At 40.1% G+C, this 26,837-nt stretch overlaps 3 non-coding genes and 1 pseudogene across 3 annotated transcripts; 1 reads left to right on the plus strand and 3 right to left on the minus strand.

The window, feature by feature from the left end:
- Positions 1 to 7,057: 7,057 nt before the first annotated feature.
- LOC141510497 (U1 spliceosomal RNA) lies at positions 7,058 to 7,221 on the minus strand. The gene has a single exon (XR_012474979.1). It is a non-coding gene; the product is annotated as a U1 spliceosomal RNA (small nuclear RNA).
- A 1,427-nt stretch (positions 7,222 to 8,648) lies between these two features.
- Positions 8,649 to 15,593, minus strand: LOC141507337 (protein-lysine N-methyltransferase EEF2KMT pseudogene; annotated as a pseudogene).
- A 1,315-nt stretch (positions 15,594 to 16,908) lies between these two features.
- On the minus strand, positions 16,909 to 17,099 carry LOC141510628 (U2 spliceosomal RNA). The gene has a single exon (XR_012475066.1). It is a non-coding gene; the product is annotated as a U2 spliceosomal RNA (small nuclear RNA).
- Positions 17,100 to 24,207: 7,108 nt separating this feature from the next.
- On the plus strand, positions 24,208 to 24,398 carry LOC141510641 (U2 spliceosomal RNA). Its single transcript, XR_012475074.1, has one exon. It is a non-coding gene; the product is annotated as a U2 spliceosomal RNA (small nuclear RNA).
- The last annotated feature ends 2,439 nt before the right edge of the window (positions 24,399 to 26,837 follow it).

Raw genomic sequence — 26,837 nt, forward strand, 5'->3', positions numbered from 1 at the left:
GCACAGCTCTGCCCCTGGAACATGACTCCATGGCTCTGACCACATTCAGAGTCTAGGCCCCCCCCCACATCAGCTCCCTGGCAGAGTGGGGTGCATATGGTCATTCACGGACCAGGAGGGAGGACAGAGCCTCACACACACTGAGACGCTTGTGGGAGTGTCCCAAAAGCTCAGGAAGCACCCCCAAAACAGGCTTAGGCTGGGGAAATGAGCAAGCAGAGAAACAAGAGGAACAACATTGACAGATATTTTGCATATGAGCCCAAGAAGGATCAAAATACTCAATCTGAAGATGAGGAAGCACAAGCTCCTGCATCTAAAGTCTCCAAGAAAAACAGAAATTGGGCTCAGGCTGTGACAGAGCTCAAAAAAGACTTTGAAATTGAAGTGAGGGAGATAGAAGAAAAATTGGGAAAAGAAAGGAGAGAGATGCAGGAAAAACATGAAAAAGAGGTCAGCAGCTTAGTTAAGGAAATCCAAAAAAAATGCTGAAGAAAATAGCATGCTAAAAACCAGCTTAGGTCAAATGGATAAAACAGTTCAAAAAGTTATAGAGGAGAAGAATGCTTTAAAAAGCAGAATTGGCCAGATGGAAAAAGATAAGAAAACTCTGAGGAAAACAAATCCTTCAGACAAAGAATAGAATTCAGGGAGATTGATGAATTTACGAGAAACCAGGACTCAATACTTCAAAACCAAAAAAAATGAAAAATTAGAAGAAAATTTTTTGGAAAAAAAAAACTGATAGGGAAAAACAGATTTAGGAAAGATAATTTAAAAATTATTGGAATACCTGAAAGTCATGATCAGGAAAAGAGCCTTGACATCATTTTCAAAGAATTACTACAGGAAAATTGCCCTGATATCCTAGAAGCAGAGGGCAAAATACAAATGGAGAGAATCCACAGATCCCCCCTCCCCCGAGAAAGATAAAAAAAAAAAAACCCAGAAATATTATAGCCAAGTTCCAGATCCAGAACTCCCAAGTCAAAGAGAAAATATTACAAGCAGCCAGAAGGACACAGTTCAAATACCATGGAGCTGCAGTCAGGATCACACAGGACTTAGCAGCAAAGACATTAAAAGCTCATAGGGCTTGGAATATAATACACCGGAAGGCAAAAGAGCTTAGAATGCAACCCAGAATCAACTACCCAGCGAAACTGAATGTCCTCTTGCAGGGAAAAAGATGGACTTTCAACGAACCAGGGAAATTTCAAATGTTCCTGTTAGAATGGCCAGAGCTGAACAGAAGGATTGATCTTCAGATACAGGACTCAGGTGAAGCATAGAGATTGGAGGAGAAGGGGAAAATATGAGGAATTTAATGATGTTGAACTGCATGTATTCCTGTATAGAAAAATGACACTGATAATACTCATATGAACCTTCTCAATTAATAGAGCAGGTAGAAGGAACTTTCATAGTTGAAGCACAGGAGAAAGCTGAATTTGAAGATAAAATATGGTGTAAAAATGGAGTCAATAGAAAAAAAGGGAAATGTAATAGGAGAAAGAAAAAAGGAGAGGGGGAATAGGCCAAGATATTTCATATATTAAGATTTTTTCTTTATTACAATGAGCTACTGCAAAGATATGGAAGGGGGGAAGGCATGGGGGGAATCCTCACTCTCAGAGGTGGCTAGGAGAGGAAACAGCATATATACTCAATGGGGTATAGGCATCTGGAGTAAGAAGGGGGGGAAGGGGGTAGGGGTGGGGATGTAAATGAAGAAGATGATGGACCGTGGGGGGAGAGTGGTCAGATATAACACATTTTCTTTTTTACTTCTTGCAAGGAGCTGGGATTGGAAGGCCTATCCAGGACCATAGGGCCAGGTGGATTCTGGGCCTAAGGGGTGGTATGGGGGCTCAGGGCCTCTTGGCCCCAGGACCAGGGATCTGTCTGCTGCGCCACTCAGCTACCCTACAGCAGAGTCAGAGTGAAAGGAGAGAGAGAATATAGGACATGGTAGTGCAGAAATATGAAAGGAGGGAGTTGCTATCAGCAATGGCAATGGTGGAAAAATATGGAAGTAACTTTTGTGATGGACTTATCATAAAGAATGTGATCCACCCGCGACAGAGTTGTTGGTGTTGGAACAAAGCACATTTTTTATCATTATTTGGGGGGGGGGGTGCAGGCTAAATGGGGCTGGGTGGCCTGCCTGGGGCCACATAGCAGGGTGATCTGAGGCCAGATTTGGACCCGGGTGCTCCTGGCTAACTGGCCAATGCTCTGTCCGCCACCCAACCACCCCTACTATTATTACTCTTTTATTTAATTTTGGGGGTTTTTTTTTTCCTTTTTTTCGTTTTTGCAGGGCAGTGGGGTTGGGGTGGCTTGCATGTCGTCACATGGCTGAGTGATTGTTAGGTGTATGGGGCTGGATGTGGGCTCCGGTGCTCCTGGCTCCAGGGCTGGTGCTCTGTCCATTGCGCCACTTGGCCATACCTACAATTATTACTATTATTTTTTTATTTTAATCTTTCCTCTCTCCCCTTTATTGCTCAAGCGAGTCTATATTATTTGGGGGAAGGGGGTATTTTGTTTACTCTTAAAAAAGAATATCTGATTAATGTATTAAAAAACATTTGTACAAAATGAGAATAAATAAATATTAAATATTAAAAAAACTATATTCCTAGTCAAAAGCTGATTTCTTAGATATTGTGTGGAATGAAAATGTCCTCCTTTAAAAGACTTAGAAAGGAATACTTATTCTGCCCAGTTTATACTTTGATCCAAGAAAGGATGCATCTTCCCTTACACAAGATAGCATTGATTGAGGGATACTCTTTGATGAGATTTTGTACAACGTAATAGAATGCCCTCCAGGGAGGTTTAATGTTTTGTCTATTTCTGTTTGTGTCTAAATATCCTGGTTCCCCCTTCCCTCCACCCCTTGTTCCTTTATAAATATCCTGGTCTCCCTCTACTCTTGATTGTCATCTTTAGATAAGTGGCTTCCACCTATAAGTTTATATAAATCTTAGAGAATAAAACTTCATGTCTGAACCTTATTTTCTGTCACTTTTTTTATTCTAATATTTTATTGTATTTGTATTTGTTTTATTGTATTGTATTGTATATTTTAAGATATACAAAACATTATAGTATATGTATAGTATATGGAGAGAGAGAGAGAGAGAGAGACATTTGCCAAGGGAACATATGAACAAAGCATCTGAGACATTGCCTCTTTAGCAATTCAAGTCCCCAGTTGAGTCTTACTAGGAATTTTCTCTGTTCCATTGAAGTCTACATTTCTATTGGAAGGGTTTCTCACACCCTAAACCAATTGGTCTACCATCCTTTGGGGGGGGGGGGATGGGGGGAAACAGCCACTGTAATGAGCTCAATCCTAAGAACAAAGGAGAATTAATTCTGAAATCTGAATCCAGCTGTTGGGCGAGATGACTTCCCATTTTTAGCAGAAGGCAAAAGACAAGTTCCAGACAGTATGGATCAGGCTAGATTTAAGAAACTTTAGTCAAAGAACAGGAGAACCTAGGAAAACGTCCAGGTCCATAGGTCCAGTAGCAGATCTTTGTGTTGTATTCCCATTTTTCTTGATATTAACTGACACTTATTTCATGTTTTCTATTCCCTTAGGTGATGGAAGTCCTCAGTAGGAAGATTGATATGAGAAAAAAGGGCAACTATCTCCATCAGCTGAAGGAGAGAAAAAAAATGAAATGAGAATGTTGTTGATACACTAGCACAAAAAATTCAAGCAAATGACTTCAAGTGATTAGGACTGTCCTTGAAAAAAAATGGTATTGGAAAACAAAACAATCTATCTACCAATTAAATTATCAACTTTAACATGCTAAAATAAAAACTGATTCGACGTGTAAAATGTTTAAAGTGGAGAAACAGCTTCTCATTTATGATGTTTTTATCCTCTGTTTTAGAATAGTATATTGCAAGGTACATTATAGAGATATCACAATTTATATAATCTAACACAACCCCTTGCCGCACTACTCCCTAGCCTTATATGTTCTAAACACACGATTGTTTGAGAGACAGTCCAACAACACACTCTCCTCAAACAAAAACCAAAAACACTGGAAAGTCCTTCATCAACCTGTTGAGGGTTCACCCTCTAAATCAATCTTTTCCAGATGCACGATTTCCTTAGAGATATTCTATTCATCTGCATAACATTCTGTATCTAAAACAGGTCAACCCCATATTAGAAATGTTAGCTTCAGCAATAAGAGAAGAAAAATAAGTTGAAGGAGTTAGAATTGGGAAGGAAGAGACAAAACTCTCAATTGCAGATGAATCCCAAGAAATCATCCAAAAAACTACTGGAAACAATTAGCAGCTTAAGCAAAGTTGCAGGATATAAAATAAACCCTCATAAATCCTCACCTTTTAGATAGATAGATAGATAGATAGATAGATAGATAGATAGATAGACAGATATAGATATAGATATATTTATGACTAGAAAGATACAGCAGGAAGAGCTAGAAAGAGAAATCCCATTCAAGGTCATCTTGTGTAAAATACCTGGGAGTCTATTTGCCAAGGCAGACTCAGAAACTTTTTTGAAAACAATTACAAAACACTTCTCTCACAAATAAAATTAGATTTAAATAACTGGGCAAACATCAACTGCGAATGGATAGGTAGAGCTAATATAATAAAAATAACAATGCTACCAAAACTGAACTTCCTGTTTAGTGCCCTACTAATAAAATTCCAAAAAATCACTTTAATGAGTTAGAAAAAGTTGTAAGTAAATTCATATGGAGAAATAAAAAAGTCAAGAATTGCCAGGGATTCAATGAAAAAAAAAAGTACAAAAGAAGGTGGCTGAGCCCCACAAGATCTAAAATTATATTATGAAGCAAGTCATCAAAACTGTCTGGTATTGGCTAAGAAATAGAGTGGACCCCTAACAGCAACATGGTGGTGATGATCAACCTTGATGGACTTGCTCATTCCATCAGTGCAACAATCAGGGACAATCTGGGGCTTTCTGCAATGGAGAATGCCATCTGTATCCAGAGAAAGAACTGTGGAGTTTGAACAAAGACCAAGGACCTTTAATTTGGGGGGGGGGGGGGAACTGATATCTTATTATGTAATCTTGCTTTCTCTTACACTTTATGTTTCTTCCTTAAGGATATGATTTCTCTCTCATCACATTCAATTGGATCAATGTATACCAATGTGTACCATGGAAACAATATCAAGATTGGCAAATGTCTTCTGGGGGGGGGGGAGTAAGATTAGGGGGAAAAACCGTAAATCTCAAAATAAATAAAATCTTAAAAAAAGATTTCAAAAGCAGTAAATGAATAAATAAATAAAAACAGGCCACCATGAATTTGTGAGAAGGGCATAGTTATTTGACAGATTCAGCAGTTGGAGAGATGATACTCTTAGATTTTGTAATCTTGAATAATGGTAACTCTACAGTCACCATCATGGTCATTACGATAATCTCTAAGAAGAGACCATCTAACCTTCCAATTAGCCAGAGCTGGCACATTTTGCAACATTTTACTCATCCAGACTGCAATTATATTGGAACACTTACAGCTGGGGCTTTGGAAGGATGAGATCTGACTAATGATACAATGTTAGAGGAGAGGGAGAGGGAGAGGGAGGGAGAGAGAGAGAGAGAGAGAGAGAGGCTTCTGTAGGGTCTGTATTGTTGAAATCCATAATGTGATCCCTTCTAAGTAGTGAAAGCCATGTTGTAATCCAGGACAAACAGACCTACTATGTATGTACCCAGTACCTGAGACCAGTGCTGAGCTGAGGAAATCTAAAAATGTTAGCCAGTCCATGCTTGCCTAAGCTACAGGTAATTCACCCTTTGTCTGATTTCTATAAGTTCAAAAAGAGAAAAACAAACAAAAACTTTTGTAACAGCTATATAGTCAAGCGAAACTCATTCCCATATATTGGCCATTTCCCCCTCCCTCTGCAAGGGGGAGCTACACCTATCAGCTTTCTGAAAAGAGGCAGATACAAAGGATTCTGGGAATATGGTCAAGTAGGTTAGAAAAATTTTCTGCTCTCCAAATTTCCATCACACAAAAAAAAGACAGAACATCGCCTCAGAGTAGACTTGGAGCAGCAGAAATAAACCAAACTTGGGAATAAAGCAGTTGTTCTAAGAGAACTAGAGAGGACGCCAAGAAAGAGGTTCTGGAGGAGTGAAGTACGCACACATCCCTTCAGATCGACTGCAGAAACAAGCAACAAAACCCTGGGGGGCAGCTGACTTGGGAAGGAAGGTCACAGGATCTTTCACCTACACATACCTGGGTAGAGATTTGAAGGGCCTTCTACTCTGCATAGATGACAAGAAAGCTGTCCTGCCTTGGGGAGGAAGGCATATCTGCTGAGTACAGTAGCAGGTATCTGAACTGTATTCATTTATTTCGTGATAATCGCTGACACATCTATTTGTGATTTTCTCTTCCTTTAGGAAATGCAAGTCCTAAGTCGGAGGACCGAACTGAAAAAAAAAATTGCATCTGTTGCTAACACATGGGAAAAGAAAAAACGAAATGTGGATTCAAGTGTTAAGAGACTGGTGCAAAAATTCAAGTAAATGACTTAGAAGGACTCGCGGTAGTAGATTCGAAAAATCGTTGAATTAATTAAGAAAACCAAAAAACATCCTTCCGCCACTTGAACTAGGACGTAGTGACAAGCGGGAGGCAGCGTGGCCCAAGACCAGACATGGATCAGAACAACTGGAAAGCAAGGCAAGGGAATCGGATCAATTGAAAGCAGATTCTCCTGCCTTCAGAACCACCTTGTCCCCCCCCAGCACATCATCTAACAGCTCTCGAGGAAAACCTTTCAACAGAGAGCTTGACATCACATGCTTCCATTAAACCAACAGCGCGAGAAAGACTACGACCTGGCAAACAACCACGCCGCTAATTTGAGGCTACTCTAAACTTCCGGAAAGCAGTTTCCGTCCAAAGGACTAGAAAAACGTCAAGAACACATACACAAAGCAAAGTGTCATAGAAAAAAAAGGAAGATACCACTCTGTTCTTAAAGTACTGAGAATCAGGGGAGAGCGCGAACGCAGTCCCCCACTACCACAAATTATGCAGTCGAGTTTCCCGCATTTGGGGAAATCGCAGGGGTCAGCCCATCCCGAGTGCAATGGATAAGCCTCGCCCTGGGGAAACCACCTTCCTGATCATGGAATCACCCCTGCCAGGTAAGTATGCTGTCCAGCGCCACACGCACCTTCTCCCTCGATACACGGCAGACCTTACACATACGGCGCAACGTCCAATGCACACCCACTTTATTTAACCAAACATAAGAAGCAAAGCCTGCAAAGCTATCCTTGATGTGCAACTCCTCATAGAGCAATTACTACCCTCAATTCCTATAAATATCAACCTATTCCTGGGGAAGAAGGGAAGGGAAGGGAAAAACCCACCCACAAGTCTCTCATCTGCATACCTCTTCTCCCTTAGTGATGTCACCCGAGACATTAAAAGAAGTTGTTCATTTGCCTTGATTCTCCTCCCTTTTTTCCATATTTCCCCAGCTCAAGCCAAATACCTCATTCTCAGAACCCAGGAATGAACTCTGGACCTTGGACGTCACCCCTAGCCTCCTCGCTGGAATCCCTGTCATAGCTCTCTCCCTTCTGGTCAAGATGATTTTCCTGACTACCTCAATCCCTCACTACACCCATACTCTGTTTGAGATTAGAAAAGAAAAAGGAAGGAGGCGGGAAGGACAAGATGACCACAGCCCATAAGGATTGAGAAATTACCTGGTAACTCCAAAGAGTGTTTGCAAGGGTGTTGCAACCCCAAAGGTAGTTTGCCGCCAGCTTTCTGGACAAGACAAACAAGGGCCAGGAGTCTCAGACAAGGAAGTAGGGAGGGATAGGAGGAAAAGAAGTTAAATTTCTCCACTAGTCTCAGATATCAGCACCACTCAGGCACCGTCACTGCTTGCTAGAGCGTGGAAGGGGAGATAGTTTTGCTCTTTGGGTGAGAAAAAGAGTTTTTGTTCAGAATTTTTAAGTTACTTTGGAATTTCACAAAGGAATGTAGAATGTCACAAATGGGCTAAGAGGAGGAAGTTTACAAGGATTCTAACATTAAAGAGAAGAAATCTCAGCTTTACATGTCTATACGAGCAGCTTTAAGTTTTCTAACAAGCAATATAGATTTGTTTGTATTTACAAGTGTTGACTGGGACTTCCAATTTCAAAAATCCTCCATAGCAAACATTCTTTGTAGATGTTATAAACAAGTGTGTGGTACTTCCAAGTAACAGCTTATCTTTTTCCTGCCCCTTCCTCCTTTCTCTTTCCCTTCATGCAAGTAAAGACTAGTTTTTCCTGAAAAAGATATCCCAAAGTAAACCTGGGTCTTGATTGCTCGCTTAACTAATGGCTCAGGCTATTGATATGACTCAATGGTCTCCTGAGGACAAAATAGCCAGGGGGAATTCCAGGCACCAACTGATGCTTGGATGAAAGCTCATGGTGGGCAAGTTAGACCAGAAGAGTTTTGCTCAGTAGAATCAGCTCTAAGCAGATTTTCAATGTAGGTCCATATTGAATTGTCCTCTTGCTCTGGCTAAGTAAATCCCTCTTTTTGTTAATTAGGCAATGATAGACAAGTGTCTCATTTCAATCTTACTTTAATGGCAGATTTCTTCAGTGAATCCAAACTAGTACACAAATATGCTGTTGATGGTGCCCATCACCAATAATTTACGGCAATAAAAAGTTACGTTCATTCACTCATTAAGGGAAGGCAAAGAGAGGTGAAGATGGAAGAGTATAACTATAAGAGCACTATTTTGCAGTCCACTGAATTCATGGCTCCCGGTTGAAAATTTTTGAGTGAGGAAGAACAGAAGAGTTGTTTGTTTGCACCTTCTTTTAGTCTCCCAGGTAGAAATCACCAATTCAAGTGGAAGTGCCTCTTATAAGCCTGGGACTACTTGACACTGTCCTGGCCTTCATTGTTGCAGTATACTGTTGCTTGTTCCAAAGTCAGGGAGAAGTGCCTCCCTTTACAGAGATAAGATAGTTTATTTTCGCTCATTTTTAGTTCCTGGATTTATGGGGAGTTGCTCAGAGAGCAACAATGAGATTTCACATTTCCTTTTCCTTTGGAAGGAAATAATCGGTCTGATGTATCAAGTTCTAGGCAGGAACTCAAAAATAGAATTTTTGCCTAATAGTCATCTAATCCTTAGTGAATTCTTGAAATATTTACACAATCTATACCATTAATCTTAAAATTACCATCTCTGAGGGGCGGCTAGGTGGCACAGTGGATAAAGCATAGGCCTTGGAGTCAGGAGTACCTGGGTTCAAATCCGGTCTCAGACACTTAATAATTGCCTAGCTGTGTGGCCTTGAGCAAGCCACTTAACCCCATTTGCCTTGCAAAAACCTAAAAAAAAACTTTACCATCTCTGAATGTTTTTCACCTGGAAACAATTTCTTGTTGTGACTAGGAAGTTTCTGCCATCCAACACCAACTTTCCCGAGCTCCATTTTGAACAGCTGGTAAGTGTCTGGGTTCCGAATAGCGAAGGCCATGTATACCTCTGGAGATTTCTGATATGCTTGGCAAGCAGAGAGCTTTTGCAATACTCCAATGACGGAGAGGATGATCTCTAGATCATAAAGCACACATCTGCTGCAATGATGACCTCTGATTGGAAGTCACAGAGTTGATCTGCAGTAACTAGATCCCAGTCCAACTGAACAGCCATCACAATCGGTTTTGGTGAGATCTGGGTACTGACCGAAGGCTGCAGGAATGTGGTAGCTTCTGGCTTGAGCAAGAAGCCATTGAGGAAATTATTTCCTCTGAGTTGCTGAAGAACCTGACTGGGACAGTCACTGAAGACATATACTTTGGGAGAGCACATCTTGCAGATGGCCAGGCCTGTGAAACCAACTCCACTTCCAAGTTCTAAGACTGTTTTGTCGGTGAAGGCTGCTGGGTTTTCTATGGCCCACTCTGCGAAATAGAGAGCAGCGTCCCAGGTGACCAGGCCAGCAGTTCCCTGAGATATGATGGCTGTACTTTCAGAGAGGGAGACTGAATTTCCAGAGGGCTTCTTCATTAGCTCAGAGAAGAAGGTGGATGTTATACACACAGTGGATGCAGGACAGTCTTCTGCAAAATATTCAGCAGTAGCTCAGAATCCAATGAATTCTTTAATTTCTCTTCAAGGCTCCACCAAGGGGAGGAAGGGAGAGGCCGCGCCACCAGGAAGTGGCACTCGAAACACTCTGTCAATCCCGAGGAGGCCAAGCTCTCTTCCATCACTGCCATGCTGGAGGCAGCTGCGCAGCGCAGCGCAGTGCAGTGCCTCCCTTTATAGAAGAGAACGATTTAACCAGACAATTTTCATCTTTCTCAAGACTCGTTAACTTGAGTTGATAAATTCATCAAACCAAAAAGTAAAAACCAGAAAGTCCGGAAGATTTTGAAGACTGGTTGAGAGAAGTAGTTAGACAGAACAGATCCAGCTAGAATATGGCCAGGTGCTGAAGATGGAGGCACTACAGAGTTAGATGGTCCAGAGATGAAATAAAAGTTTACTGCTACAGAGTTGAAATAAAAGGTTACCGAACCAAGGAGGTGTCTAGGGAGAACCAGGAGATAAACTGCAAAATCAACAGAGTGAATTCTCCCAACAATAGTGCTGCTGCATTGGTGGCCACCAATGGTCAACCTGAATGTGATGAGGGAAATCCAAGAATATTGAATATCGGTTTGGGTATGGAAACACACTTATTTGCGTATGTCCCTGAGAGCAAGGAATAAACTCAGAGTCATTATCCTCTGTCATTAAAGAACTTCAAAAGGTCACAGAAGCACTAAAGGCTGCTGAAAATATGACAGAATTTCATGGAGGAATCTCTTCATGAGTTGAGCATCAAGACCCGGGAGATATGAAGATTTCATAGTGGAATAAAAGTGCTTTGTGTCACAATGAATGTAAAATTTTTAAAAACTAGCTTTATGCATGGCAGAAAGTAGCTTATTAAGATATAATCAGTTAACTGTTTAGTTCATATCTCTTTTTTAGACTAAATGATTTATAAATAATAATGCTATTTATAGCTTTGAAAGCTTAAATTTTATAAATGGCCTGTCAAATGTTAAACATTTGCTGTTTCTAATTGAAAATAGAGTGGAATCAACACTGATGTGGCAGTTATGACTTGTTGACATTTCCATTACAAACTCTAAATTTAAATTAATGATGTATATAATAACTTTATGGTTTTACTTTTCACTGGACTGGAATTTGGCAGAATTTCAGAGATCCTTTGAATGAATCAGTTTTTATTTAAATTCATTGTGTAGGTCAGTATTGCTTTGTACAAGAGCATTGTAACTAAGACACTTAGGTCTTAAACACAATTTAGCTAATGTGGGAAAGAATTAAGTGTTTTGCTATCTGGAGAGCAATTTGGACAAAGGGCAACAAAAATGAGCATACCCTTTGATCCAGCAATACCACTACTGGGTCTATACCCTGAAGAGATGATGAAAAAGGGTAAAAACCTCACTTGTACAAAAATATTCATAGCAGCTCTGTTTGTGGTGGTAAAGAATTGGAAACTGAGTGAATATCCATCAATGGGGAATGGCTGAACAAATTGTGGTATGGGTATGTTATGGAACACTATTGTTCCATTAGAAACCAGGAGGGATGGGAATTCAGGGAAGCCTGGAGGGATTTGCATGAACTGATGCCGAGGGAGATGAGCAGAACCAGAAGAACATTGAACACCCTCGCAGCAACATGGGGGGTGATGACCAACCTTAATGGACTTGCTCATTTCATCAGTGCAACAATCAGGGACAATTTTTGGTTATCTTGGATGGAGAATACCATCTGTATCCAGAGAAAGAATTGAGGAATTTAAACAAAGACCAAAGACCAAAGTACCTTTAATTAAAAAAAAAAAAAAAAGAAGAAGAAGAAGGTATCTTATTAGGGTGATTTTGCTATCTCTTATATTTTGTTTTTTCCTTAAGGATATGATTCCTCTCTCAACACAATTCAATTTTGATCAATGTCTAGCATAGAAACACCGTAAAGACTATCAGACTGTCTTCTGGGGGGGGGGGGGGGGAGAAGTGAGATTGGGGGGGGGATTGTAAAATTCAAAAAACAATTAAAAAAAAAGTATTAAGTGTTTTCCTAAGTTTGAGAGGATATTGCCAGAATCTCACAGATGTCTCTGAGAATAATACATTATTAAAGCCAGGATGTCTGGTCTTTGTGGAAAAGCCAAAAGATGCCAACCTGTTTACAGGAAGGAGAAAGTTAGAGAAAAGGAATAACTTTGAGGTTGAATGAGTGCCTGTGTTATTGTCCTTTGCACCTGTTCGAGAAGGTTACTACTGTTGCTCCCCTGAGCTAATTAGTATAATGAGCAGGGTGGGGAAAAACTTTATGGAGGTGATTGTGTCAAGTAGATTGTGACCCCAGCCTTGCTGTGATCCAGAGCACCTCTTCCCTGGAGAGAGGTGCTCCTTTTGTTAAGGTGTCTTAATAAAAGCCCCTTTAATAATTCTGGAATAAGTATTTGTGAGCCATTGATAACAGCTAACATTGAATACTGTGAACAAGATCACTTTTTACATTAAAAGTAAAACTTTTGGGAGCAGCTCTTTGGTGCAGTGGATAAAGCATGGACCCTGAAGTTAGGAGGACCTGAGTTCAACTTTGCTCTCAGATACTTAAAAATTACCTAGCTGTGTGACCTTGGGCAAACCACTTTATCCTATTGCAAAAACAAAGATTAATTTTTTGGAAACAGCTGTCAGTTGCCCTTTGAATCACCTAAAGCCACGGAGAATATTTATGTTTTGCATTGTAAAATTTATACTCTTATCATTCAAAGACCTCAGTAATAACGTATTTATGAGAAGCAAACCAATGAAACAACATGCAAAATTCCTTTTATTAAGGAAAAAATCATTAGGTGACTGAATAAGAAATTGCCAAATGACTGTTTAGTCACTGCATAAAAATTCTTTGAAAAGTTAAATTTAACTATTTTTAAGAAAAAAAAGATTCAAAGTTATTATAAAAGATCAAATGTCAAGAATAATTAAAATGTGCTTCTGAAAATCACTTGTTTTTTTGTTTTTTGCAAGGCAATGGGGTGAAGTGACTTGCCCAAGGTCATACAGTTAGGTAATTATTAAGTGTCTGAGGTCACATTTGAACTCCGGTCTTCCTGTTTAGAGGGCTGGTTTTCTAACTGCTGGGACACCTGGCTGCCTCCTAAAACCATTTTTGTAACATTATTTTATCCTGATCTCTTTCTGAGTGAGAGTAAAGAGGAATTTTTAGAAAGGCCAGGGTATAAAAATAAAGAACTATACTACTGATTCTCTCCAAATCATTATTTATTTTTATGGCATGTTAATGTAAATTGTTTAAAAGAATTCTGCCAGGTGAGGCAGTAGATAGAGGACCATCCTTGGAGTAAGGAGGACCCGGGTTCAAATTCAACATCAGGTACTCAATAATTAGCAGCTGTGTGACCTTGGGCAAAAATGAACAAAAGAAACCCATGTCTGCTCCCTCCAATATTGTTTTTAAAACTTAAGCAAAGTTTTTTTGCGTCACTCTATGATTCAAACATGTGTAATTCGCTGGAAAATTTCTTGCGTCTAGGAGAGATAAGTAGTAATTAAATCTGTTTTATAGTTCTATAACTATCCAAAAATGAGGAAATGAAGGGAGGGCATCGAGAAATAACTTCTAGTATCGAGAATATAAAAACTGCCTGTTAGTATTTTTAGACTTCTAACATCTATAGAAAGTGAACTCTCAGGGGGCAGCTAGGTGGCTAAAAAAAAGAAAGAAAGAAAGAAAAAAAAAGAAAGTGAACTCTTTGGGACTGCTGTTAAATTAATTAAAAAAAAAAATTTGTACCTAGTACTGAAGCCTGAAAATGAAAAGCAAAATTGTGCATTCAATCTTAATTCTTTCTTCTAATGCCATGACCCAGATTCAGTTTATAAACTTATAACATCATAATTGAAGTCAAATGTAAACAGAAGAAAAAACGAGGGAAAAGATCTATGTTTACAGAGGACTTCCTCAGTGTGTTACATTTCTGAAATGTAAAACTATTTGCTTAATGCACATTCATAAATTTTCAAAGGATATTTAAGGAAATGAAACCAACAATAACAGTAAAATTCCAGTCTTCTGTATGTTATCACTGAGGATAAAACTGAATAGTCCTGAAACTTTTGTTTCTCATATATTGTGTCTTGGAAAACAATCAGGGATGCAAAGTATCATTTTACGTTCATGTGAGAGCATTTTTAATGTTTCTGTTATAAATATTTATATACTTAGTCACTCTGTAAAAGTGCAGTGTCAATGTGTCTTTTTATTTATTTACTTTTGTTTTGTTTTGTTTTTGGCAGGGCAATGGGGTTAAGTGGTTTGCCCAAGGACACACAGATAATTATTAAGCGTCTGAGGCAGATTTGAACTCAGATACTACTTCTGAATCTAGGTCTGGTGCTCTATCCACTGCACCACCTAGCTATGCCAATTTTTCTCTTTTTTTTTTTTTAATAAATTTTTATTCCCCCTCCCAAAAAAACCCACAAGAGTACACATATGAAAAATAGAACAACATTAAAATGCAAGGTATTGATTAATTCCATATAACAGCAAATGCAATTTGGGAATACCAAAAAATAACAATCTTAAGAGTCATTAAGTTACAGTAGTAGCACGCAACCCGCTGTTAAAAGTCAATCAAAATAAAAATGAAATGAAATGAAGATGACAAGTATGATACCATAAGTATATATCCTTAATATCTGAAATATAAAATAATTAAATATAGTAATATATTGCAACATAATACATTAAATATAAAACCGTAAAAATAATGTTAATAATTTCATTCAAGATGTATAAAATAGATGACCATAAATAATGAATCAATATTTCCAACTCAAATTCTTCTTTGATAGAATTCAAGTCATATATTTCCTGTGTTTCAAAGCGCCTTACCTTGAAAATCTGCAATAATACATAATCTTTATTCATTTATCAATGTTTATGGTATTGTCAACAAACTATAGCTTTTGATCCTTTGATTTTTTTTGCCTATTCTGGAAGTCTCAAAGACCGTCACTTTTTGAGTGTAATTGTTATATGGATGATAGTGACTCATAGTTTGAAATCACCCCTAGCCAAGACCGAATCACATCTTCAGGTACTTAGACCTAAAATTGCCTGCTTAGAATGAACATCAAGGGACTTCGGACTTGCGTGTATTTTTGGTTTGATGGCGTAACTTGAGTGGTGAGGATAGTGCCACAATACAGGAGAAACATTCTCTTTCTATGCCCAATAAATAGAAACAATGATCAACCTAACCAAAGTGTCACTCAAAGGATCACCATCTACTTTCACACAGAAAGCACAATCTCCTTTCAGCAGAAAGTAACTTTTCTCATTTCAACAAGGTTAGAAAACAAGATAGCATTGATACTATCACTTTTTCCCTATAGTTTTGGAGAGTCCTAATTTTAACAGTGTTCCACTCACAGGTTTTTGTGGTCATATCGATATCTTCTTGCCTCATTTCCAATCAATCTTAATATTTGTGGCTATAGAGCAGGTGCTCCGAGGAAGGCATGTTCAAATGTGAGGCAGCATCTTTGGCTCAGTGGTCTCCTACCCTTGCTTTTAAAACCTGGGGAAGACAAGATGAAGTCATGCAAGTTGAAGTGAGCAGAACCAGAAGAACGTTATATACAGCAATCGCAAATACCACGATCAAGTGTGAAGAACTCAGCTATTCTAATCAATACAATGATTTAAGACAAATCTGGATTGAGGATGAAAAATGCTGTCCTCCTCCAAAGAGGGAACTGAAGAAGTCTGAGGACCACAACACAACTTTCTCACTTTCCCTATTTTTCTTGCTGCTTTTTTTGGCAGCATGGCAAGAACAGAAATGTTTTGTATGATTTCACATGTATAATTGATACATTTTCTCGCCTTCTCAATGATTAGGAAGAAGAGAATGCGGAATTGAAAACTTTAAAAAAACGTCAGTCAGTGGTAAAAATAAGGAATGGGGGCGGCTAGGTGGCACACCGGATGGATAGAGCACCGGCCCTGGAGTCAGGAGTACCTGAGTTCAAATCCGACCTCAGACACTTAATTCCCTAGCTGCGTGATCTTGGGCAAGCCACTTAACCCCATTGCCCTGCAAAAACCTAATAATCATAATCATAATCATAAGGAATGGAATTATTTTTGAAAAGCACTTCGAGGGGCGGCGAGGTGGCGCATTGGAATCCAGAGCGCCGGCCCTGGAGGACCCGAGATCGAATTCGGTCTTGAAAGAAAGACTTTTCCGGCGGGGTAATCCAAGGCCAGTACTGTCGTAATTCCAAATTGCCCGGCCCCCGCGCACGCGTCCTCACGTAGTGAAACCCACTGCAACAACCATAAATGATCTCTAAATCACCTCCGAGCACCGGAAAAACTAAAAGAAATAGAGAGCAACTCCGAAGAATACCGTGAAAAGGAGAAAAAAAACCAAGCATTCCTGTGTTAAAACCGAAACAACCTCCAAGCACGGCTTCGGCTTCCCGACTCAACTGCTCTCCTCCCAACTCAGAGTCCGGCGCTTCGCTGTCCGCTGTTCTACATGTAGCAGCGACCCTTGCAAGAACTAAATTCCAGAAAGAAACCGGAAAGACTTCAACAACCCAGAATTTTGAACGCAAAAGCTGTAAAATCATACGGACGGGGAAACTCCGAAGGACAGCGAAATGCAGCCCACTCGCTCAGTTACAAGCAAACGCAGCTCTGCTTTTTTTTAAACGCCTTTTTTCTCCCAGAGGGAGGTGCACCGTTCCCGGAAGTACTGCAATACCGGGTCGATGCGTGGAGTGGACGGAGCAAGCTCCTATTCCATCTCCCTGCTCCAAAAATCCATTTAATATATTGTCCTCGGATAGAGGACGTATCAGATATTAAACTGATAAGAACAGATACTACACTTGATCTTAGCCAAAAGGCCGAGAAGCGATAACACGCAGCACCCGCGCTCCCATACCCCTTCGCAGTCGACCCCTTTTACACATGCGCCCACCAACAAACGGCTCACCAAGCCTCACCCTCCCTCGATACCTCAGCTCACATGCCAGCCTTGAGCCTCCGCGCAACTTACACACAGGCCTGAAAAACACGCCGAAGAGCGCAATTTTAACAAATTCTTGCACTTGCTTCGAGAAAGAAGCCCTTTTCTGGAAACCCAGAAAAACCTGGCCGACGCCGCAACTGCTTATTTGCATAGCCCTCCCCACTTACGCCCCGAGCCGACCAATGACGTCCCTGCATGGCGCAGACGACGCACCGGGCCCGGAAATTTCTTGTTCGCATCCACCAGCTCCTTCCCCTCTGTCTCCCCTTCCCCCGCCACTACGGGGTGCGGAGAAACCCACCTCGCGGCAACTGGAACCGATCTTTGCTGGGCAACTTGCCAGACGCCCTGGCTTAACTGGCTTTGTGTCAGGAGCCGGAACCATAGAAAAGGATGGGGGGGGGGGGGGGTCATTTTTCTAGGGGATGGGACCTCCCGAGCAGGAAAACAGGCTAGGAGCGGGGTGGGCTGTCCCTGTCCTCCCAAAACTCATTGCCCGGCTATTCCTCGCCCATCTAGCCTAGCCGTGCATTTCGGCCAATAAAGACAGATATCGCCAGAATCGGTTAAAAAACACTGGAAAAGTCTCCATCAAGTCTTAATCAAAATCTTTCATCAAACTCATGGAAAATACACCTTCATCAGCTCACATATCACGACTATCTAGGCAGCGAATCACCAATCTTTAAAGTTCAGTGTTGTGGTCAGGGAGACAGGAGTGTCAAGTCACTGTGGCCTAGTGAACTAGGAGGACTAAGTAAGTTAAAGAGTATAAAAAGCTTCATGTAACATTCCCTGGAATTTGCATGGTTTCATAGAACATAATATAAATTCATAAGGAATCTGATTTTTTCATTGTGATTGTTGGTAGGGTCAATAAAATGGTTAGCTGTAATGGATTACCGAGAATTTGATCTCTGATGTTCTGTACCTCGGTTCTTCATTGGACTACCATGGGTGTGACTTGAGCCTCGTCTCTGGTAGTCTTTCCAGGTTTTTCTGAAGTCTGCCAAGGTATGATTTCTTGCAGAACAATTGCGCTCAATCACATTCATAGACCATAAGTTGTTCAGTCATTCCTTAATTATCGGGCATCCTCTCAATTTCCAATTCTTTGTCACTACAAAAAATAAAAGCTGCTATATTTTTGTACACTGGGGTCCTTTCCCCTTTTGTAAAGAGCTCCTTGGAAAAGAGATCTAGTAGTAGTGGTACTCCTGGATCAAAGGGTTCAAATTGCTCTCCAGAATGGTTGAATCAGTTCACAACTCCACCAAGCTCCCACGTCCTCTCCAACAACGATCATTTTCTTTTTTTTGTCATTTAGATACATGTGAGGTGGGGCTTCCGGGTTGTTTTAATTTGCATTTCTCTAATATAAAACTATATTATAAAGCAGCGGTCTTCAAGATTGTTTGGTACTGAGCGGTGGATCAGTGGAATTGTTTAGGTGCAAAAATATATATGACTATTGTTTGATAAGCCCAAAAATTCCAACTTGGCTGGGATAAGAGCTTACTATTTGACAAAAATTGCTGGGAAAACTGGAAAACAGGATGACGGAAACTAGTCATAGACTCATATCTCACAACCTACTTCAGGACAAGGGGGAAATAGGTACGGGATTTACACGGCAAGAGTGATATTCCATAAGTCAATGAGGAGAACTAGGAAGAGTCTGTCAGATCTATGGAGAGGTGTGGACTTTTGACCAAACAAAAGATAGAAAACGTTTTAAATTGCAAAATGGATAATTTTAACAAGAAAAGTTTTTGCACAAAGAAAACTAAAGCAACCAAGATTTGAAGGGATGCAGAAAGTGGGGGAAAAAAACAATTTTCACAGCTAGTGTTTCTGATAAAAGGACTCATTTCTAAAATACAGAGAGAAATGATTCAAATTTATACCAGTACTACTTATTCTCCGATTAATAAATGGTCGAAGGATATGAAAGTTTTCAGATGAAGAAATTAAAGCTATCTACAGTCATATGAAAATCCTTCAAATCATTATTGATTAGAGAAATGCAAATTAAAACAACCTTTCGATTTAAGATTGAAATGAAACACTTGCAGGTCATTCCTTAGTTCGGAAAAGGTGATCAATGGGGCGGCTAGGTGGCACAGTGAATGAGAGCACCGGCCCTAGAGTCAGGAGTACCTGAGTTCAAATCTGACCTCAGACACTTAAGTGATCAACTTAGTCATGACAGGAGGAAAATTCAATAAGGACATGTATTGAGGACATCCAGGATTGATTCAATTCAGCAAAGCTCTCCTGACTGAGTTGCCCATTGCTGTCTTCTGGATGGGAGAGTGAGGCTGACTCCTTTCTGCAACTCTACCTTACTTAAACCTAATTGGTTCATTCAAAAATGAAGAAGCATCAAGAATGGTCAAAAAAGGGAGGAGTGATAGAGACTTGACAGGGTAACTGACTGACCCTCTAATGGAGAAGAGCAGAGTTGGTCAGATCAGGTTGAGGGTTTTTGAGGATAAATATGGGCTTATTCTTAGGAAATATTCCATTTTTAGGAAAGGGGTTTGGCTTACCACTGTGGTCTTTAGTGAATGATATAGTAGAACTTACTGCCTGGGTAAATTAGAAAGTTACCTAAAAGGAATTAAAATAGACCACACATTTGCAAATTCTCTTGTGAGAAAACAAATTAAGACTGGTTTACCTGACAAAATGAGAAAGGGGCTGTGATCCTTGAAGTTCCTATTTTTGGTCAGGGAAAACTGAAAGCTTTGTAATGAATTCCATTTGTATAGGAAAACATGTTAATTTGCAAAGAAGAAATTCAGTGGAGTAAAGAAAACTAGTTCTCAAGATGGACTGGGATTGAGAAATAAAGATGTAAGGGACTGAGAAAGTAGCAATGAAGAAAAGTAAAGCATTGAATCAGTGTGGTATGATAGGAACATTATTCTGATTATTTTAGGATTCGCAAAAAAAAATGGAAAAGTAAAATTGAGCAACTTTTCCTCCTTAGAAACTGTTCTTATCTTTAGTAGGCGATCACTTTCTAAAGTAGTGATTTTGTGATCAATTATGCTAGAGAAGAAAAAAGGAGGCCATGGGCATATAATTTACAGATCCCAACACGATTCATTGAAGACAAGGCAGTTAGGTTGAGCAGTGGATAGAGCAGTCCTGGAGTTAGGAGAATCTGAGTTCAAATCCTACTTCCAGCACTTAATAATCACCTAGCTGGGCAAGAAGCTTAACCCATCACTTTGCAAATATAAACAAAATAAAAAAAGATACACTGAAGGTTATTATTATTAATTAATTATTACCAAAATTATAGGTTTGGGGCAGCTATATGGCCAAGTGGATTGAGTCCCGGGCTTAGAGGCAGGAATACCCGAGTTCAAATCTGTCCTAGATATTTATTAGCTCTGTGACCCTGGGCAAATAAGTTAACCCTGTTTGCCTCAGTTTCCTCATATGTAAAATGAGCTGGCAATGGGAAAACACTCCAGTATGTTTGCTGAGATAGATAATTTTTAATAACCAATGTCTTGTGGGAGATTCAGAGTTCTTTTCTCTTCCAAATTCCTGTTTAAAAAGTTCAGTCTCATGGGTTGGCTAGGTTGCACAATGAATAGAGCACTGGCCTTGGAGTCAGCAGTACCTGAGTTCAAATATGACCTCAGACACTTAATAATTACCTAGCTGTGTGTCCTTGGGCAAGTCACTTAACCCCATTGCCTTGCAAAAACCTAAAAAAATAAAAAGTTCAGTCTCTTGAAGTATTGTGAGAGATTCAGTGCGTACAATAGAGATTGAGAGTGAATGAATTCATGTAATCTCTGGGGTTTTAAGCTGCTCAGGATTTATTATATATTATTTATTATATATTATATTTATTGATGCAAAGTATACAGATTAAGAAAACTTTTCTCCTCCTGGAGAAAGCAACAGGCCCTTTGAAGATAGAAGTGAATAAAGCTAGGTGAGGTTGTATGGAAGAGAGAGAGAGAGAGACACAGACAGACAGACAGACAGACAGACAGACAGACAGACAGACAGACAGACAGACAGGGAGAGTTGACTGGGCCAGGAAGGGCTGCAGCAGAGGGCAGTTTAGGGCAGGTATTTATAGTCTTGCTTATTTTCTGGGTATTAAGGTCAAAGGGGAAATCCTTCCCTCCCTTAGCTGATTGGGGGGGGGGGGCTTGGGAATGAGGAGTAATGCAGATTTTACATTTAAGGATGAAACAATAGAAGTCAATTTACATCCCAGGAGCAGATAACCTTTTATACTTTTACAAAATTATACAGTATAAAGAATTACAAAATTTGTTTCTAATTACAAATTTCCTATATTCATAATTCTCTGCATCAGAAGGATATTACTAATATGAGTTTGAATCAATTCTTAGATCTTCCTCACACCCTACAAGACTTTATAAGGGAGTTAATCTAAGTTAGTTAAATCCATTATGTTCAATATTCTGCTCTTCATAGAATACAGCACCCTTTCTGATGAGGGCACACAATGCAGGCAGGTCCTGTGCCAGTGTCTCCCAAGCTGGGGAATAAATTCTAAAGTTCTTTTTTTTTTAGGGTTTTTTTTTTTTTGCAAGGCAAAGGGGGTTAAGTGGTTTGCCCAAGGCCACACAACTAGGTAATTATCAAATGTCTGAGACCGGATTTGAACCGAGGTACTCCTGACTTCAGGGCCGGTGCTTTATCTACTGAGCCACCTAGCCGCCCCAATTCTAAAGTTCTCTAGAGAGACCTTCAGTGTGTCCCCGTATTGTTCTTCTGACCCCCTTGTGACCACTTGCCCTGTGTAAGTTCTCCATAAAACAGTCTTTTGGGCAAGCTTACTTCTGGCATTCTAACAATGTGTCCAGCCCCTTGTAGTTGCATTCTTTGTAGTAATGTTGGAATGTTTGGCAATTTATTTCAAGAAAGGACTTCAGTGTCTGGTATCTTCTCCTGCCAGGTGATCTTCAGAATCTTCCTAAGACAATTTAAATGGAAACAGTTCAGTTTCCTGACCTGGCCCTTGTAGGTATACAGCAATGAGGTCAACACAAGTCAGTCTAATACCTGTTCTCTCCCACACTTTCTTTCAGAGTCTTCCAAATGCTGAGCTAACTCTGGCAATGCATGTATCAACTTCATTGTCAATGTACCTCCCTGGAAGGGGCACTGCCAAGGTATGTGAACTTGTCCACAGTATTCAGAACTTCTCCATTTGTTGTAATCAGTGGTTGTAATATGGATGGTGTGGTGCTGACTGATGGCACACCTGGGTTTTCTTGGTGTTAATTGTTAGGCCAAAGCAGAAGAGAATCAATCCATACTTTGTGTGCTCAATGCAGCCTCTGAAGGAGAAATGAAACAATCATCTGCAAACAGATCATGCACCCTCCACTTTGGTCTTTTTAAGTTGAAGAATTTACCATCAGTAAAGTAGCTGATCTTGATGCTAGGTTTATCTTCAGTGAAGGTGTTTGATAACATGGCTGAAAACATCATACTAAAAAGTGTGGGAGCAAGGACACATCCTTATTTCACTCCAACCCTGTGAAGAACACTGTCATGAAAGTGATATACAATACTGATTAACTTCTCCAGGCAATCAAATTTTGTCATAATTTTCTATAAACCCTCTTGACTGATAGTATCAAAGAGCATGGTCAGATCTACAAATGTTTTATGCAGACCTCTGGCATTTATCCTGGAGTTTTCTGGTACTAAACACCACATCAACTGTTCCTTGATGCTTTACCACAGGAAAGGAGCCAAATGGCATTCAAAACCTATTCTTCAGTTGAGACTTCAGCTAGGGACTGTTTGACTTCAACTTGGCTTTTGCATTGATTGATGATGGTCTGTTAAGAACACAATGAAAGTGTTCAGCCCATCTCTCTAGGATCATGTCCCTACCATTAATCAAAGTAGATCCATCAGCACTGAGTAGTGGAAATGCACCATAGGTCTTTGGCTCATAAATAACCTTCAGGCACCATAAAAGCATTTTGAATTGTGACTATCTTCATAAAAATGAATTTCATTTGCCTTCTTACTGAGCCAAAAGTACTGCATCTCTCTAAGCTTCACTTATACTTTAGATAGGCATGGTAAAGTTTAGAGTAACCACCGCAGGTGTTCACATGGACTATTTGTGCTCGACCTGTGTCAGAGAATTCCCAGCTCCTATTGATCAGTCACAGTTGGATACACTGTAATTTGTCTCAATATCCTTTTGGTCTCGTATCTATATGGAAGGATAAAAACCAATCAAGCAATAAAATGATTAAATTACTCAGAAACTATATTTGGAACCTATTGTCACATTGCCAAGAAAACCCCAAATGAAGTCATGAAGAGTGACACAACTGACACTTTTAAATAACAAATAGTCGGTCTTGTGATGACTGAAGGGAAGAAAAGCCTGGTTATTCCTTAAGCTAGACTCTCCTCTTAGGGCACTACAAGCTATCTGGGATAATAGAAACAAAAATGAGGGGGTGAGGGGAAGGAGACCACCAAAGCACCAAATAGCCCAAAATGGTAAGGGAGATAAAGACAGATACTCTGGTGCCAGTTGCCGCGAGGTGGGTTTCTCCGCACCCCGTAGTGGCAGGGGAAGGGGAGACAGAGGGGAAGGAGCTGGTGGATGCGAACAAGAAATTTCCGGGCCCGGTGCGTCGTCTGCGCCATGCAGGGACGTCATTGGTCGGCTCGGGGCGTAAGTGGGGAGGGCTATGCAAATAAGCAGTTGCGGCGTCGGCCAGGTTTTTCTGGGTTTCCAGAGAAGGGCTTCTTTCTCGAAGCAAGTGCAAGAATTTGTTAAAATTGCGCTCTTCGGCGTGTTTTTCAGGCCTGTGTGTAAGTTGCGCGGAGGCTCAAGGCTGGCATGTGAGCTGAGGTATCGAGGGAGGGTGAGGCTTGGTGAGCCGTTTGTTAGTGGGCGCATGTGTAAAAGGGGTCGACTGCGCAGGGGTATGGGAGCGCGGGTGCTGCGTGTTATCGCTTCTCGGCCTTTTGGCTAAGATCAAGTGTAGTATCTGTTCTTATCAGTTTAATATCTGATACGTCCTCTATCCGAGGACAATATATTAAATGGATTTTTGGAGCAGGGAGATGGAATAGGAGCTTGCTCCGTCCACTCCACGCATCGACCCGGTATTGCAGTACTTCCGGGAACGGTGCACCTCCCACTGGGGGGAATAACACGTGAAAAAAAAAAGACATCACAACTGAGTACTTACTCGCGTTTTTTGGTGTTTTTCACTTTTGCATAGTACCGCACGATAGTAATAAATTTAATTGGGTTCGATACACATATCATGGTTTGTCTTTTTGAAACTTCTTAGACATTTTCTAATCAGTTGGTTAATTAAGTTATGGCCGATTTTTTCAGTTTCATAGCTTTCTATTTTTACAGCGGATACTTTTATGTATCTAACCTTTCCTGTTCCACCAAATTAATGCTGTCAGTCAGGTCTCAATTACGCACTTGCTAAGTGAATCTTAATTTTATTCCTCTTTCTTTTCTTTCTTCACTATACTGAAGGGGTAGGGCTAGGTAAATCACTTGTTATGTAAGAGTGGGGTCGTGGAGGGTGTTCAAAAAGTTGTTTTATACTCAAGGCAAGTGTTTACATTTTCTAGGAGAGCTTTTTCTTGGATCTTCTTTGTGATTTTGTGCTTGATGATGCTGTCCCACAAGGATGGTGGAGAATTTTCAGGGAGTGAAGGGCAGGAGGAATTGAAAAATGATGGAGAGGTAGTCTTCTTGGTGGATGATTGGAAGTATAATTAATTCATATTGACAGAAGTACTTTTTTTCAGTTGAATTGTCTAGATATGTGAATAAAAAAAATACTCCTGGATAAAGCACCGCCCCTGCAGTCAGGAGCACCTGGGTTCAAAATCTGGTCTCAGACACTTAATAATTACCTAGCTTAATAATTACCAAGGCCACACAGGCCTTGGGCAAGCCACTCAACCCCATTTGCCTTGCAGGAAATAAAAATACTCCTGTACATCCAGAAATCCAGATGATTTGATACTAGTTTAGGGTGACCATTAAGTTATGAGCATTTTAGACAAATAAAATCACATGTTTTAATAACTGTAATGATGGCAATTGGACCTTGAGATTTTTTTTGGAGGCAATTGGGGTTGTGACTTGACAAGGGTCACACAGTAGTAAGTGTCTAAGACCCTATTTGAACAAAGGTCCTCCTGACCCTAAGCCTGGTGCTCTATCCACTTGTGCAGTCCCAGATCTTGAAATTATTATGTCTAATTTCATTACAAAAGTTCATGAGAAGTATATTTTTGTCATGCTAGTTGGCAAGCAGTTGATCAGCTGGAATGATCAAATACCATAACCAAGAAGCAGTTTGGATTCAGAGACTCTAGGATAAAATCTTATAATGTAAATATCAAGTTCAACTTGGTTCCATTTTATCTCATAGCAACCATGGACTTGTGTGGCAGGATAAACTGCATGGCCTAAGCAGACAAGCTTCTACACTCTTCACACACAGACTTTTTTTTTTTTGCATACTAGACAGTGAGTGAGCTTATCTCTTGGACATTATTTCACTTTAATACCAGGTCAAATAAGGGTCCAATTGTCACATAAATTTGTATACAAGAAGGGGCGGCTAGGTGGCGTACTGGATAAAGCACAGGCCCTGGAGTCAGGGGTACCTGGGTTAAAATCCAGTCTCAGACACTTAATAATTACCTAGCTGTGTGGCCTTGGGCAAGCCACTTAACCCCGTTTGCCTTGCAAAAACCGAAAAAAAAAAACGAAAAAAAATTTTGTATACAAGACAAATCAGATCCAGTTTGACAGAGAAAAATGCCTTCATCTATTTGGGAGTCCCTAAAGAAAATTCAGCAATGAAGTTATGACAAAAAAGAAGTGCAGAATAAGATTGAGCAACTAGGGTGTCCCCTGTCCAAAGTTTGTTGGAATATTCAATTCTACTGAGCTAAATTGATTTCATTTAGAGACTCCTGTGATTCCTAAGGGCCTAGGATCATCTTATTCAGGCAAGAAAGGATAAAATCTTCCCAAGAGATTTAAACAAGATATCTTCCCCTGGAATTAAACTTTTAATTGTATTTATTGCCCATGACTATGGCTTCTGACAGCAGTCAGATAATTCATGGATTTTAAAAATTGATTTTATTTAATTTTTTTCCCAATTACATGCAAAAACAGTTTTCAACATTCATACGTTTGCAGTTGGGCTTTTTTTTAGGTTTTTTTGCAAGGCAAACGGGGTTAAGTGGCTTGCCCAAGGCCACACAGCTAGGTAATTATTAAGTGTCTGAGACTGGATTTGAACCCAGGTACTCCTGACTCCAAGGCCGGTGCTTTATCCACTATACCACCTAGCCACCACCTAGCCTCCCCAGTTTGCAGGTTTTTGAATTCCACATTTTCCCTACACCCTTTCTTCCCTCTCCCCTCCTCATGGCAGTGAGTCATCTCATATAGGTTGTATAAATTTCCATAATAGTCATGTTCTGAAAGAAGAATTAGAACTAAGGAGGGAAACTATGAGAAAGAAAAGAACATAAAAGAAGTTTGAAAAAGAGAACATACATTGGTCTGTATTCAAACTCCATAGTT

This window comes from Macrotis lagotis, chromosome 1 (assembly GCF_037893015.1).
Source record: "Macrotis lagotis isolate mMagLag1 chromosome 1, bilby.v1.9.chrom.fasta, whole genome shotgun sequence".
NCBI classification, from domain to species: Eukaryota; Metazoa; Chordata; class Mammalia; order Peramelemorphia; family Peramelidae; genus Macrotis; species Macrotis lagotis.